The 12,841-nt window shown below is 63.1% G+C and overlaps 1 non-coding gene across 1 annotated transcript in view; it reads right to left on the bottom strand.

The window, feature by feature from the left end:
• The window catches only part of LOC140107016 (18S ribosomal RNA), a 1,884-nt gene extending 1,473 nt beyond the window's left edge, over positions 1–411 (bottom strand). The window contains exon 1 of the ribosomal RNA XR_011850968.1: positions 1–411. This exon is cut by the window's left edge and continues 1,473 nt beyond it. This is a non-coding gene — a ribosomal RNA (18S ribosomal RNA).
• Positions 412–12,841: the final 12,430 nt, after the last annotated feature.

Raw genomic sequence — 12,841 nt, 5'->3', positions numbered from 1 at the left:
CACCATGGTAGGCGGGTTAGATACCATCGACAGTTGATAGGGCAGAAACCTGAATAGATCGTCGCCGTCACGGAGGACGTGCGATCGGCCCGAGGTCACCTAGAGTCGCCAAGTCTAGGACGGGGCTGGCGCCGCAGCGGGCCCGGAGACCCGCCGCGGACCAGGGCTCCCCGGATTGGTTTTAAGTCTGATAAATGCACGCCTTCCTGGAGGGCAGCGCTCTTGGGCACGTATTAGCTCTAGAATTGCCACAGTTATCCGAGTAGCACATCATCAATGCGGAACGATCAAAGGAACCATAACTGATTTAATGAGCCATTCGCAGTTTCACCGTAAAGAATAGTCAGTACTTAGACATGCATGGCTTAATCTTTAAAACAAGCATATACTACTGGCAGGATCAACCAGGTAGCCGAGCTCTGAGGGGTAGACTCTTGGAGTCAGGCTCCGTGAGCTAATGGGAACGCTCGTTGCTGCTGCTGCTACCGCAGCGCTTCTCCGCCGCCGGAGAAGACCTCGCAGACAACATTGGATGGAGCTTAGGGCAGGGGGGCAAGAAAGATGCTCTCGGTCCCTTCCAAGGACCCGAAAAAGCCTTCCCTTCCCCTCCCTCTCGCAGTCGCTGGCTTTCCCCACTCAGTTCAGCCAAGAAGTGGCGCTCGACTCTCACCTCCATCAGCACCTCCGAAGCTCGGACAGCTCCTGTAGGCTGCGCATAGAAGGAAAGCATTGGACGCTCAACTTCAGCACCTCGAGTGTCGGACGGCTCCACCACCACCTCTCCACACTGTTAAGCGAGAGAGACGATAGGAGCCGTCGCGACGTACCCATGCAGCGCCGCCCGCCAACGCACAGAGGAGCGGAGGGGATCGGGCGCCAGGTCCGGGGGAAGGCTGGGAGGGAAGCTACGGCGCTGCTACCCAGCTTTCAACCCTGCGGGACCGGTGCTCCGCTCCTATCGCTCCGGCGAACAGGGTCCGCTACGCTTTCAACACCAGCGCCCGGCAGAGGGCTTGGAGAAGGCTCGCGCGGATCCTCGGTTCGGATCGCCTGGCTTCGCGGGAGCGGCCTTCGGCTAGGGCCGACGACGGCCGGACCGAGCAGATTTGGACCGGGGTGCGGGGCGAGTACCTGCCTCTCTCACGAAGGGAGTGTCACCGGTAAGAAGCCTCTTCCCACGTCTGCTTGCCGACTTACGCTCGCCCCGACGAGAGGCCCAACCGAAAGAGTGGAAAGGGGCAGAGATTTCCAGGGTCGCCCCACCAGGGATGCAATACCCCAGTGCAGACAGTCGGCCCTGCCCCGAACCTACTCGGTGGTTTGAAGGTTAACCTCTTGGGGAAAAGCAGCGATTCGCCTCGCGGTGCGTGCCTCCGCGGATCTAAACCCCCTCGATCGATGTGGGGCCAGAGGACCCCTTTTCCCCGTACGAAACTGTCAGCTCACCATGGGCTCGACGTCCGTGGGTCGGGGAGTTGAGCGCTTACGCGCGGCGGGACCTTATAACCTGCAGCGGCTGAGGAGCGAAGATTTCCAGGGTGGGCCCCCGGGGATGCCATACCCCGAGCAGCCTGTCGGCCCCGCTCCTAGCACGCTGGCAAGCAATGGAGTCTTCCCCGCGGCAGCCACCGCCCTCGCCCTAGCCTCGCCGTCGGTCGATGAAGAACGTCGTTCGCCCTCCTCTGGCTCGGGATTTGGAAACGGCCTGGCCTTCGCCTACTCCGTCGGGCAACTGCCTTCCGCCAGCCCCTTCCCTCGAATCCCCTTCTTCCATTTTAGACCCGATCAGGGGATTGGTCAGCCCAGCCCTGGGGTAAGAAGAGGGGTTGGGGTCGGTTCGGCTTCGGGTGCCCCGCTCGGCCAAAGGTTCCCCTCGCTTTGGAAGCACGCGAGGTCGCGGAGGGTGTCGGGGTTATTTTTTCGGCTCCCTGGCTTCGCGGGAGCGGCCTTCGGCTAGGGCCGAGGCCGTCCGGCCCGCGCAGATTTGGACCGGGGTCCGGGGCGAGTACCTGCCTCTCTCACGAAGGGAGTGTCACCGGTAAGAAGCCTCTTCCCACGTCTGCTTGCCGACTTACGCTCGCCCCGACGAGAGGCCCAACCGAAAGAGTGGAAAGGGGCAGAGATTTCCAGGGTCGCCCCACCAGGGATGCAATACCCCAGTGCAGACTGTCGGCCCTGCCCCGAACCTACTCGGTGGTTTGAAGGTTAACCTCTTGGGGAAAAGCAGCGATTCGCCTCGCGGTGCGTGCCTCCGCGGATCTAAACCCCCTCGATCGATGTGGGGCCAGAGGACCCCTTTTCCCCGTACGAAACGGCCGGCTCACCATGGGCTCGACATCCGTGGGTCGGAGAGTTGAGCGCTTACGCGCGGCGGGACCTTATAACCTGCAGCGGCTGAGGAGCGAAGATTTCCAGGGTGGGCCCCCGGGGATGCCATACCCCGAGCAGCCAGTCGGCCCCGCTCCTAGCGCGCTGACGAGCAATGGAGTCTTCCCCGCGGCAGCCACCGCCCTCGCCTCGCCGTCGGTCGATGAAGAGCCGAGTTCGCCCTCCTCTGCTCGGGACTCGGAAACGGCCTGGCCTTCGCCTACTCCGTCGGGCAACTGCCTTCCGCCAGCCCCTTCCCTCGAATCCCCTTCTTCCATTTTAGACCCGATCAGGGGATTGGTCAGCCCAGCCCTGGGGTAGGAAGAGGGGTTGGGGTCGGTTCGGCTTCCGGTGCCCCCGCTCGGCCAAAGGTCCCCTCGCTTTGGAAGCAGAGGGTGCCGGGGTTATTTTCGGCTTGACGCCTAGTCCGGTCCCTGCCGGTTCCCGTGGAGGCCCGCGGTCAAAACCAGCTCCCCGGCTGTCGGAGCCGGAGCCCCGCAGCCCGAGCGGACGCACCGAGTCCCTCATGTAAGGGATAGCCGCCCCTACGGAACGGCCCGGACTGGGACCAGGCACCCCCAGGCGCCGAAGGGGTGGGTCGGCCGTGTTGCCGAAGCTTAGCCGGCGCTGATGACCGCAGCCCCTAACGATGCCCACAGGCGGGGGAGCCAAGGAGAGCACTAGGAAGACGTGGCGGGGTCGGACGGCTCAATTTCCAGGGTGGGACCCCGGGGGTTCAGTACCCCGGGCATCCGGTCGGTTTCGCCGGCGCGACCCCAAGCCTTCCACGGCCCCCTTCGTGGGTGCAGGGATACCGTGCAGGGTGCAGGCTTAGACGCCAATTCCCCAGAAGTTTTAGGGATAGGGTTTGTCCGGGCGCCACCGCAGCGACAACCTCGCAAGAAGCTCTCTTCCACAAAAGCACGGGCAACGTTCGTGTGCGAGTGTTGGTCTCCCATGGTCTACCGACTCCCCCGGGCGGCCCAAGCGTTACGCCCACGGCCGGGCCCTCGAGCAGGCGCACCCCTGGTGCCTCTCGTAAGGGAAGGCTACGGTCCTCAACCCCTCGTATGGCGGGGAGGGCGCATTTGAAACGCTAAAGGACGAGCCCTGTTCGGGACCTGGCGGGGATCCGCGGATTGGCGAGAGGGATGGGTCTGCCGTTGGTCAGAGGGGACGCACCCCTGGGACGCAGTTTGGCATTAGCGACCGATGGCCCATCTACGACCATGTACTCCGGGAGCGCCAAGGAGGACGCGGGTGGGCTTTGGGGGCAGACTCAATTTCCAGGGTCTGGGCGCCGGGGGTGCAATACCCTTAAGCGCTCATGTCGGTTTCGTCTGCCGCCCGCCTCTGGCCCGGCTCCTAGTGACGGGTGCTGTGAACGTGCGATCGTGCTTGCGGTTGAAGAGTTCAAAGGCTACCGCTGGGGATAACACGCCCGGGGAATTTAGAAACCCCCCCTCCGCTACAATCTCTGCTTCTGCCGGACTCGGAGGGGAGCCGCCCCGGGGGCGACCGCTCCCTCTCCTCTTCCGCGGCGTGCCGCGCGCTTCGCCGTCAGCAGCGGAGCGAACCTTTTTCTCGGTCCGCAGCTCTTCAGGCGTAGGCGGGCAGCGCTAACAGGGTACACTGGGGACCACTCGACCGCAACCGCTCCTCCGACCGACGAGCATACCTACCGCGGATACGCCACGGTGGGTCTAAGCCTCGTCGCCGCCGCGAGGAGCAGGCGGGAGCCGTCCCTTTTCGTGCTGCGGAAATAAACCGTGGACACAGAGGTGTGTCTGCGCTCTCCGACCGGGCGGGGGGCGATTGGACTTGCCCGAGGGACACTAGGCGAGGCGCTGCCGCGGGAGCCGGAGCTCCGCGCTGGACGCTGCCGCCGCCGCCGCCGCCCCCCACCCACGGTACGGTGGAGTACGCCCGTTCCATACGCTTCGTAGCAAACCTCAGCCGAAGCAGAGAGTCCTACCGCTGTGGCAGGAGCGGGGCCGTGCGAGGACCACACTGGCACCGCGCTACACAACCTTAGGCAGAGGACGACAGCCGCTCACGGGGAGCGGGGGATTGATGCGCGACCAAGACTGAGGCTAAGGAACGCTTTACCATAAACCGGCCGGGGCCAATACCCCTGACCGAGCAAAGTGCCCTGCCCCGCCGGATCGCGCTGTGTCAGATCGATCAAAAGAGCGGAGAGCCGAGACTCTACCGCTGGGAGTTTGTGGAGAACGGCCTGGCTTGCGTCCCGTCCTCCCGCCCTCGACCTCACATGGCTAGCCTCACCCGCCGGGAGCCACCCCATTGGGGACCGTAGGGCGGAGAAGGGGTCTCCGCGTCCGGAATTTACTTGTGGAGAACGGCCTGGCTTACGTCCCGTCCTCCCGCCCTCGACCTCACATGGCTAGCCTCACCCGCCGGGCGCCACCCCATTGGGGACCGTAGGGCGGAGAAGGGGTCTCCGCGTCCGGAATTTACTTGTGGAGAACGGCCTGGCTTACGTCCCGTCCTCCCGCCCTCGACCTCACACGGCTAGCCTCACCCGCCGGGCGCCACCCCATTGGGGACCGTAGGGCGGAGAAGGGGTCTCCGCGTCCGGAATTTACTTGTGGAGAACGGCCTGGCTTACGTCCCGTCCTCCCGCCCTCGACCTCACATGGCTAGCCTCACCCGCCGGGCGCCACCCCATTGGGGACCGTAGGGCGGAGAAGGGGTCTCCGCGTCCGGAATTTACTTGTGGAGAACGGCCTGGCTTACGTCCCGTCCTCCCGCCCTCGACCTCACACGGCTAGCCTCACCCGCCGGGCGCCACCCCATTGGGGACCGTAGGGCGGAGAAGGGGTCTCCGCGTCCGGAATTTACTTGTGGAGAACGGCCTGGCTTACGTCCCGTCCTCCCGCCCTCGACCTCACATGGCTAGCCTCACCCGCCGGGCGCCACCCCATTGGGGACCGTAGGGCGGAGAAGGGTCTCCGCGTACGGAATTTCTTGTGGAGAACGGCCTGGCTTACGTCCCGTCCTCCCATGGCTAGCCTCACCCGCCGGGCGCCACCCCATTGGGGACCGTAGGGCGGAGAAGGGGTCTCCGCGTCCGGAATTTCTTGTGGAGAACGGCCTGGCTTACGTCCCGTCCTCCCGCCCTCGACCTCACATGGCTAGCCTACCCCGCCGGGCGCCGCTCCATTGGGGATACGGTACGGCAAAGCGCGACGCCGCACGATGCCAACACTTTGTGCAAAAACCTGGCAGAGTCGACCAAAACCTCGCTTCTTTGACCGGTATTTTTGATGCTTTTCTCTGCCGCCGAAGGTGCACTGAGGGTCGGATCGCCCAAAATTTTTACCGGTCGTTTTGGTCTGCGGTTCTTCCGAGAGGTGCCCGCCTGACAGTTCTTTTTCAGCAGCCTCCGAAAGGCCATCCAGCGGGCAAGCCAGGGGTTGGCAGCCGCCGGCGGTGAGCCTTCCCCGGCCGGGGCAGACGGCTCCGACCGCAAAATTTTTTCGACTTTCGCCGAGGCCAAAACCCCATGCACTTTTAAAGCCTGCCCGCAGCGCCGTCTCCTGTCAGACGTCCCTTGCCGCCTGCGGTGGTCCTCGCCCGGCAGAGAGAAGCCGGAGTCGCCCCCTCTCCGGTTCTTTTTCACCATTCCGGAGCTCTGAAATCTGCCGGACACCGAGTGACCGAGGACGCTTCCAGGAGGGCGGCAGCGAGAGGCAGAGTGCCACCGGTCGGGTCGCCGGTTCTCCCACACTTTGAAAATTTTTCGCTTGTTCTGGTGGGATGGAGAGAGAGCGTGGCTTATGCGCCCTCTGCCCCGCGGTCCGCCCTGGCTGGCCTTACGCCGGTGGTTCGCCAGGCCACCGGCACCTTGTACGGCGGGGACGGCGTGGCTTATGCGCCCGTCAACCCACCTACTCGCCCCGGCTAGCCTTTTACCCGGAGGGCGCCACGCTCCGGGTACCAGTGAGCGGCACGAACCCAGTCATACCATGCCGCTCACCTCGCGCCCTCTCCGGCCTCCGCCGCGGAGACCTCCCGCTAGGACCTGCGGGGGGCGATTTCTGCCAAAATCTACAAAGTCCCCGATGGTTAAGGACGTAGACTGTTGAGCGGGACCTACACACTCTTGTAGCCGATGGGGCTCGCCATTTCCCGCAGAAAATGGACCACCTCCCGCAGAGGAACATGAAATGCCCCTTCCCGCGGGACCCGAAGGACCGCTCTGTCCGAGCAGGCCTCCAGGACCACGGCACGCAAAAGCGACTCAGTCCCGCTGGCATTACGGATCTGACTTAGTGCAAAAACCAGGCAGAGTCGACCAAAACCTCCCTTCTTTGACCGGTGTTTTTGTTGCTTTTCTCTGCCGCCGAAGGTGCACTGAGGGTCGGATCGCCCAAAATTTTTACCGGTCGTTTTGGTCTGCGGTTCTTCCGAGAGGTGCCCGCCTGACAGTTCTTTTTCAGCAGCCTCCGAAAGGGCATCCAGCGGGCAAGCCAGGGGTTGGCAGCCGCCGGCGGTGAGCCTTCCCCGGCCGGGGCAGACAGCTCCGACCGCAAAATTTTTTCGACTTTCGCCGAGGCCAAAACCCCATGCACTTTTAAAGCCTGCCCGCAGCGCCGTCTCCTGGCAGACGTCCCTTGCCGCCTGCGGTGGTCCTCGCCCGGCAGAGAGAAGCCGGATTCGCCCTCTCACCGGTTCTTTTTCACCATTCCGGAGCTCTGAAATCTGCCGGACACCGAGTGACCGAGGACGCTTCCAGGAGGGCGGCAGCGAGAGGCAGAGTGCCACCGGTCGGGAAGCCGGTTCTCCCACACTTTGAAATTTTTTCGCTTGTTCTGGTGGGATGGAGAGAGAGCGTGGCTTATGCGCCCTCTGCCCCGCGGTACGCCCTTGGCTAGCCTTACGCCGGTGGTTCGCCAGGCCACCGGCACCTTGTACAGCGGGGACGGCGTGGCTTATGCGCCCTCTGCCCCGCGGTACGCCCTTGGCTAGCCTTACGCCGGTGGTTCGCCAGGCCACCGGCACCTTGTACGGCGGGGACGGCGTTGCTTATGCGCCCGTCAATCCACCTACTCGCCCCGGCTAGCCTTTTACCCGGAGGGCGCCACGCTCCGGGTAGCAGTGAGCGGCACGAGCCCAGTCATACCATGCCGCTCACCTCGCACCTTTTCCGGCCTCCGCCGCGGAGACCTCCCGCTCTGTTCTGCGGAGAGCGATTTTGGGCAAAATCTACAAAGTCCCCGATGGTTAAGGACGTAGACTGTTGAGCGGGACCTACACACTCTTGTAGCCGAAGGGGCTCGCCATTTCCCGCAGAAAATGGATCACCTCCCGCAGAGGAACATGAAATGCCCCTTCCCGCGGGACCCGAAGGACCACTCTGTCCGAGCAGGCTTCCAGGACCACGGCACGCAAGAGCGACTCAGTCCCGCTGGCATTACGGATCTGACTTAGTGCAAAAACCTGGCAGAGTCGACCAAAACTCCCCTTCTCTGACCGGTATTTTTGTTGCTTTTCTCTGCCGCCGAAGGTGCACTACGGGTCGGATCGCCCAAAATTTTTACCGGTCGTTTTGGTCTGCGGTTCTTCCGAGAGGTGCCCGCCTGACAGTTCTTTTTCAGCAGCCTCCGAAAGGCCATCCAGCGGGCAAGCCAGGGGTTGGCAGCCGCCGGAGGTGAGCCTTCCCCGGCCGGGGCAGACAGCTCCGACCGCATAATTTTTTCGACTTTCTCCGAGGCCAAAACCCCATGCACTTTTAAAGCCTGCCCGCAGCGCCGTCTCCTGTCAGACGTCCCCGCCGCCTGCGGTGGTCCTCGCCCGGCAGAGAGAAGCCGGAGTCGCCCTCTCTCCGGTTCTTTTTCACCATTCCGGAGCTCTTAAATCTGCCGTACTCCGAGTGACCGAGGACGCTTCCAGGACGGCGGCAGCGAGAGGCAGAGTGCAACCGGTCGGGAAGCCGGTTCTCCCACACTTTGAAAATTTTTCGCTTGTGCTGGTGGGATGGAGAGAGAGCGTGGCTTATGCGCCCTCTGCCCCGCGGTACGCCCTTGGCTAGCCTTACGCCGGTGGTTCGCCAGGCCACCGGCACCTTGTACGGCGGGGACGGCGTTGCTTATGCGCCCGTCATCCCACCTACTCGCCCCGGCTAGCCTTTTACCCGGAGGGCGCCACGCTCCGGGTAGCAGTGAGCGGCACGAGCCCAGTCATACCATGCCGCTCACCTCGCACCTTTTCCGGCCTCCGCCGCGGAGACCTCACGCTCTGTTCTGCGGAGAGCGATTTTGGGCAAAATCTACAAAGTCCCCGATGGTTAAGGACGTAGACTGTTGAGCGGGACCTACACACTCTTGTAGCCGAAGGGGCTCGCCATTTCCCGCAGAAAATGGATCACCTCCCGCAGAGGAACATGAAATGCCCCTTCCCGCGGGACCCGCAGGACCGCTCTGTCCGAGCAGGCCTCCAGGACCACGGCACGCAAAAGCGACTCAGTCCCGCTGGCATTACGGATCTGACTTAGTGCAAAAACCTGGCAGAGTCGACCAAAACTCCCCTTCTCTGACCGGTATTTTTGTTGCTTTTCTCTGCCGCCGAAGGTGCACTACGGGTCGGATCGCCCAAAATTTTTACCGGTCGTTTTGGTCTGCGGTTCTTCCGAGAGGTGCCCGCCTGACAGTTCTTTTTCAGAAGCCTCCGAAAGGGCATCCAGCGGGCAAGCCAGGGGTTGGCAGCCGCCGGCGGTGAGCCTTCCCCGGCCGGGGCAGACAGCTCCGACCGCATAATTTTTTCGACTTTTGCCGAGGCCAAAACCCCATGCACTTTTAAAGCCTGCCCGCAGCGCCGTCTCCTGTCAGACGTCCCCGCCGCCTGCGGTGGTCCTCGCCCGGCAGAGAGAAGCCGGAGTCGCCCTCTCTCCGGTTCTTTTTCACCATTCCGGAGCTCTTAAATCTGCCGTACTCCGAGTGACCGAGGACGCTTCCAGGAGGGCGGCAGCGAGAGGCAGAGTGCCACCGGTCGGGAAGCCGGTTCTCCCACACTTTGAAAATATTTCGCTTGTGCTGGTGGGATGGAGAGAGAGCGTGGCTTATGCGCCCTCTGCCCCGCGGTACGCCCTGGCTAGCCTTACGCCGGTGGTTCGCCAGGCCACCGGCACCTTGTACGGCGGGGACGGCGTTGCTTATGCGCCCGTCATCCCACCTACTCGCCCCGGCTAGCCTTTTACCCGGAGGGCGCCACGCTCCGGGTAGCAGTGAGCGGCACGAGCCCAGTCATACCATGCCGCTCACCTCGCACCTTTTCCGGCCTCCGCCGCGGAGACCTCACGCTCTGTTCTGCGGAGAGCGATTTTGGGCAAAATCTACAAAGTCCCCGATGGTTAAGGACGTAGACTGTTGAGCGGGACCTACACACTCTTGTAGCCGAAGGGGCTCGCCATTTCCCGCAGAAAATGGATCACCTCCCGCAGAGGAACATGAAATGCCCCTTCCCGCGGGACCCGCAGGACCGCTCTGTCCGAGCAGGCCTCCAGGACCACGGCACGCAAAAGCGACTCAGTCCCGCTGGCATTACGGATCTGACTTAGTGCAAAAACCTGGCAGAGTCGACCAAAACTCCCCTTCTCTGACCGGTATTTTTGTTGCTTTTCTCTGCCGCCGAAGGTGCACTACGGGTCGGATCGCCCAAAATTTTTACCGGTCGTTTTGGTCTGCGGTTCTTCCGAGAGGTGCCCGCCTGACAGTTCTTTTTCAGCAGCCTCCGAAAGGGCATCCAGCGGGCAAGCCAGGGGTTGGCAGCCGCCGGCGGTGAGCCTTCCCCGGCCGGGGCAGAAAGCTCCGACCGCATAATTTTTTCGACTTTCGCCGAGGCCAAAAGCCCAGGCACTTAGAAAGCCTGCCCGCAGCGCCGCCTCCTGTCAGAGGTCCCCGCCGCCTGCGGTGGTCCTCGCCCGGCAGAGAGAAGCCGGAGTCGCCCTCTCTCCGGTTCTTTTTCACCATTCCGGAGCTCTTAAATCTGCCGTACTCCGAGTGACCGAGGACGCTTCCAGGAGGGCGGCAGAGAGAGGCAGAGTGCCACCGGTCGGGAAGCCGGTTCTCCCACACTTTGAAAATTTTTCGCTTGTGCTGGTGGGATGGAGAGAGAGCGTGGCTTATGCGCCCTCTGCCCCGCGGTACGCCCTGGCTAGCCTTACGCCGGTGGTTCGCCAGGCCACCGGCACCTTGTACGGCGGGGACGGCGTTGCTTATGCGCCCGTCAACCCACCTACTCGCCCCGGCTAGCTTTTTACCCGGAGGGCGCCACGCTCCGGGTAGCAGTGAGCGGCACGAGCCCAGTCATACCATGCCGCTCACCTCGCACCTTTTCCGGCCTCCGCCGCGGAGACCTCACGCTCTGTTCTGCGGAGAGCGATTTTGGGCAAAATCTACAAAGTCCCCGATGGTTAAGGACGTAGACTGTTGAGCGGGACCTACACACTCTTGTAGCCGAAGGGGCTCGCCATTTCCCGCAGAAAATGGATCACCTCCCGCAGAGGAACATGAAATGCCCCTTCCCGCGGGACCCGAAGGACCGCTCTGTCCGAGCAGGCCTCCAGGACCACGGCACGCAAAAGCGACTCAGTCCCGCTGGCATTACGGATCTGACTTAGTGCAAAAACCTGGCAGAGTCGACCAAAACTCCCCTTCTCTGACCGGTATTTTTGCTGCTTTTCTCTGCCGCCGAAGGTGCACTACGTGTCGGATCGCCCAAAATTTTTACCGGTCGTTTTGGTCTGCGGTTCTTCCGAGAGGTGCCCGCCTGACAGTTCTTTTTCAGCAGCCTCCGAAAGGGCATCCAGCGGGCAAGCCAGGGGTTGGCAGCCGCCGGCGGTGAGCCTTCCCCGGCCAAGGCAGACAGCTCCGACCGCATAATTTTTTCGAACTTCTCCGAGGTCAAAATCCCAGGCACTCCGACGGAAGGTCCGCCGCGCGTCTCCCGTCTGACGTCCCCGCCGCTCGCGGTGGTCCTCGCCCGGCAGGGAGCTGCCGGATTCGCCCTCTTACCGGTTCTTTTTCACCTTTCCGGAGCTCTGATATCTGCCGCACACACAGTGACCGAGGACGCTTCCAGGAGGGCGGCAGCGAGAGGCAGAGTGCCACCGGGCGGGTCCTCGGTTCTCCCACACTTAGAAAATTTTTGCGCTTGTGCTGGTGCGAGGACGTAGGTCTTTCGACCGGGGCAAGCCTGGAGGGCGGTAGCCGGGATTGGCGCCCTATTCCCGGCTAGCTCTCGGAGGCTTCACCCGGTTGGAGGTTGGAGCTCCGACTTCCATGGGCATGTTCCTCACCGGGACCTACGACCAAGTGTGGCCGAGGGACAGTGACACATTCCCGTGTAGCCTGAGTGGCTGCTCCCGCTGAGCTACTTCCATGGGCACTATTCCTCCCCGGGACTTGCCGCCAAGTCTTGGCCGGGGGACAGTGACACATTGCCGGGTAGCCTGAGTGGCTGCTCCCGCTGAGCTCTTACTTCCATGGGCATGTTCCTCACCGGGACCAACTACCAAGTGTGGCCGGGTTTCGAGCTCCAAACTCGGCTTGCACTTGGTCGCTTGGGGGGTCCCCTCCGCTCCGGGAAGGGCGCCCTCCAGCGGGCAGACGAGGGTACTTCTAGTCTGCCCGAGCTCCATGGGGCCCCTCTCGCCCCTAGGCTCCCCGCCCAGGGTTCCAGGGTCCCGGATACAGCCACCCTGTCGAGTTCGGTATAGGGTACCGGGCCTGGCTGGAATCACGCCGGGATCGGTGAGACCTCCTCGGCCGCGGCTCAGCCTCCAAACTCCCTTTCGCGGTTCTCTTCCCTTCAACTTCCATGGGCATGTTCCACACCGGGACCTCCGACCAAGTGTGGCCGGGGAACAGTCACCCATGCCCGGGTAGCCTCAGCGGCTGCTCCCGCTGAGGTCAACTTGGAGGCTGGAGCTCCGACTTCCATGGGCACTATTCCTCCCCGGGACCTGCCGCCAAGTCTGGCCGGGGGACAGTGACACATTCCCGGGTAGCCCTGAGCGGCTGCTCCCGCTGAACTCTTACTTCCATGGGCATGTTCCTCATCAGGAACCAACGACCAAGTGTGGCCCATGGACAGTGACACATTCCCGGGTAGCCTCAGCAGCTGCTCCCGCTGAGCTACTTCCATGAGCACTATTCCTCCCCGGGACCTGCCGCCAAGTCTGGCCGGGGGACAGTGACACATTCCCGGGTAGCCTGAGCGGCTGCTCCCGCTGAGCTACTTCCATGGGCACTATTCCTCCCCGGGACTTGCCGCCAAGTCTTGGCCGGGGGACAGTGACACATTCCCGGGTAGCCTGAGTGGCTGCTCCCGCTGAGCTCTTACTTCCATGGGCATGTTCCTCACCGGGACATACTACCAAGTGTGGCCGGGTTTCGAGCTCCAAACTCGGCTTGCACTTGGTCGCTTGGGGGTCCCCTCCGCTCCGGGAAGG

The sequence above is a fragment of the Engystomops pustulosus genome, unplaced genomic scaffold, assembly GCF_040894005.1.
Source record: "Engystomops pustulosus unplaced genomic scaffold, aEngPut4.maternal MAT_SCAFFOLD_98, whole genome shotgun sequence".
In the NCBI taxonomy this organism is placed as follows: Eukaryota; Metazoa; Chordata; class Amphibia; order Anura; family Leptodactylidae; genus Engystomops; species Engystomops pustulosus.
Note: the sequence above shows the minus strand (reverse complement) of the source record. Positions and strands in the feature narration are given on the sequence as shown.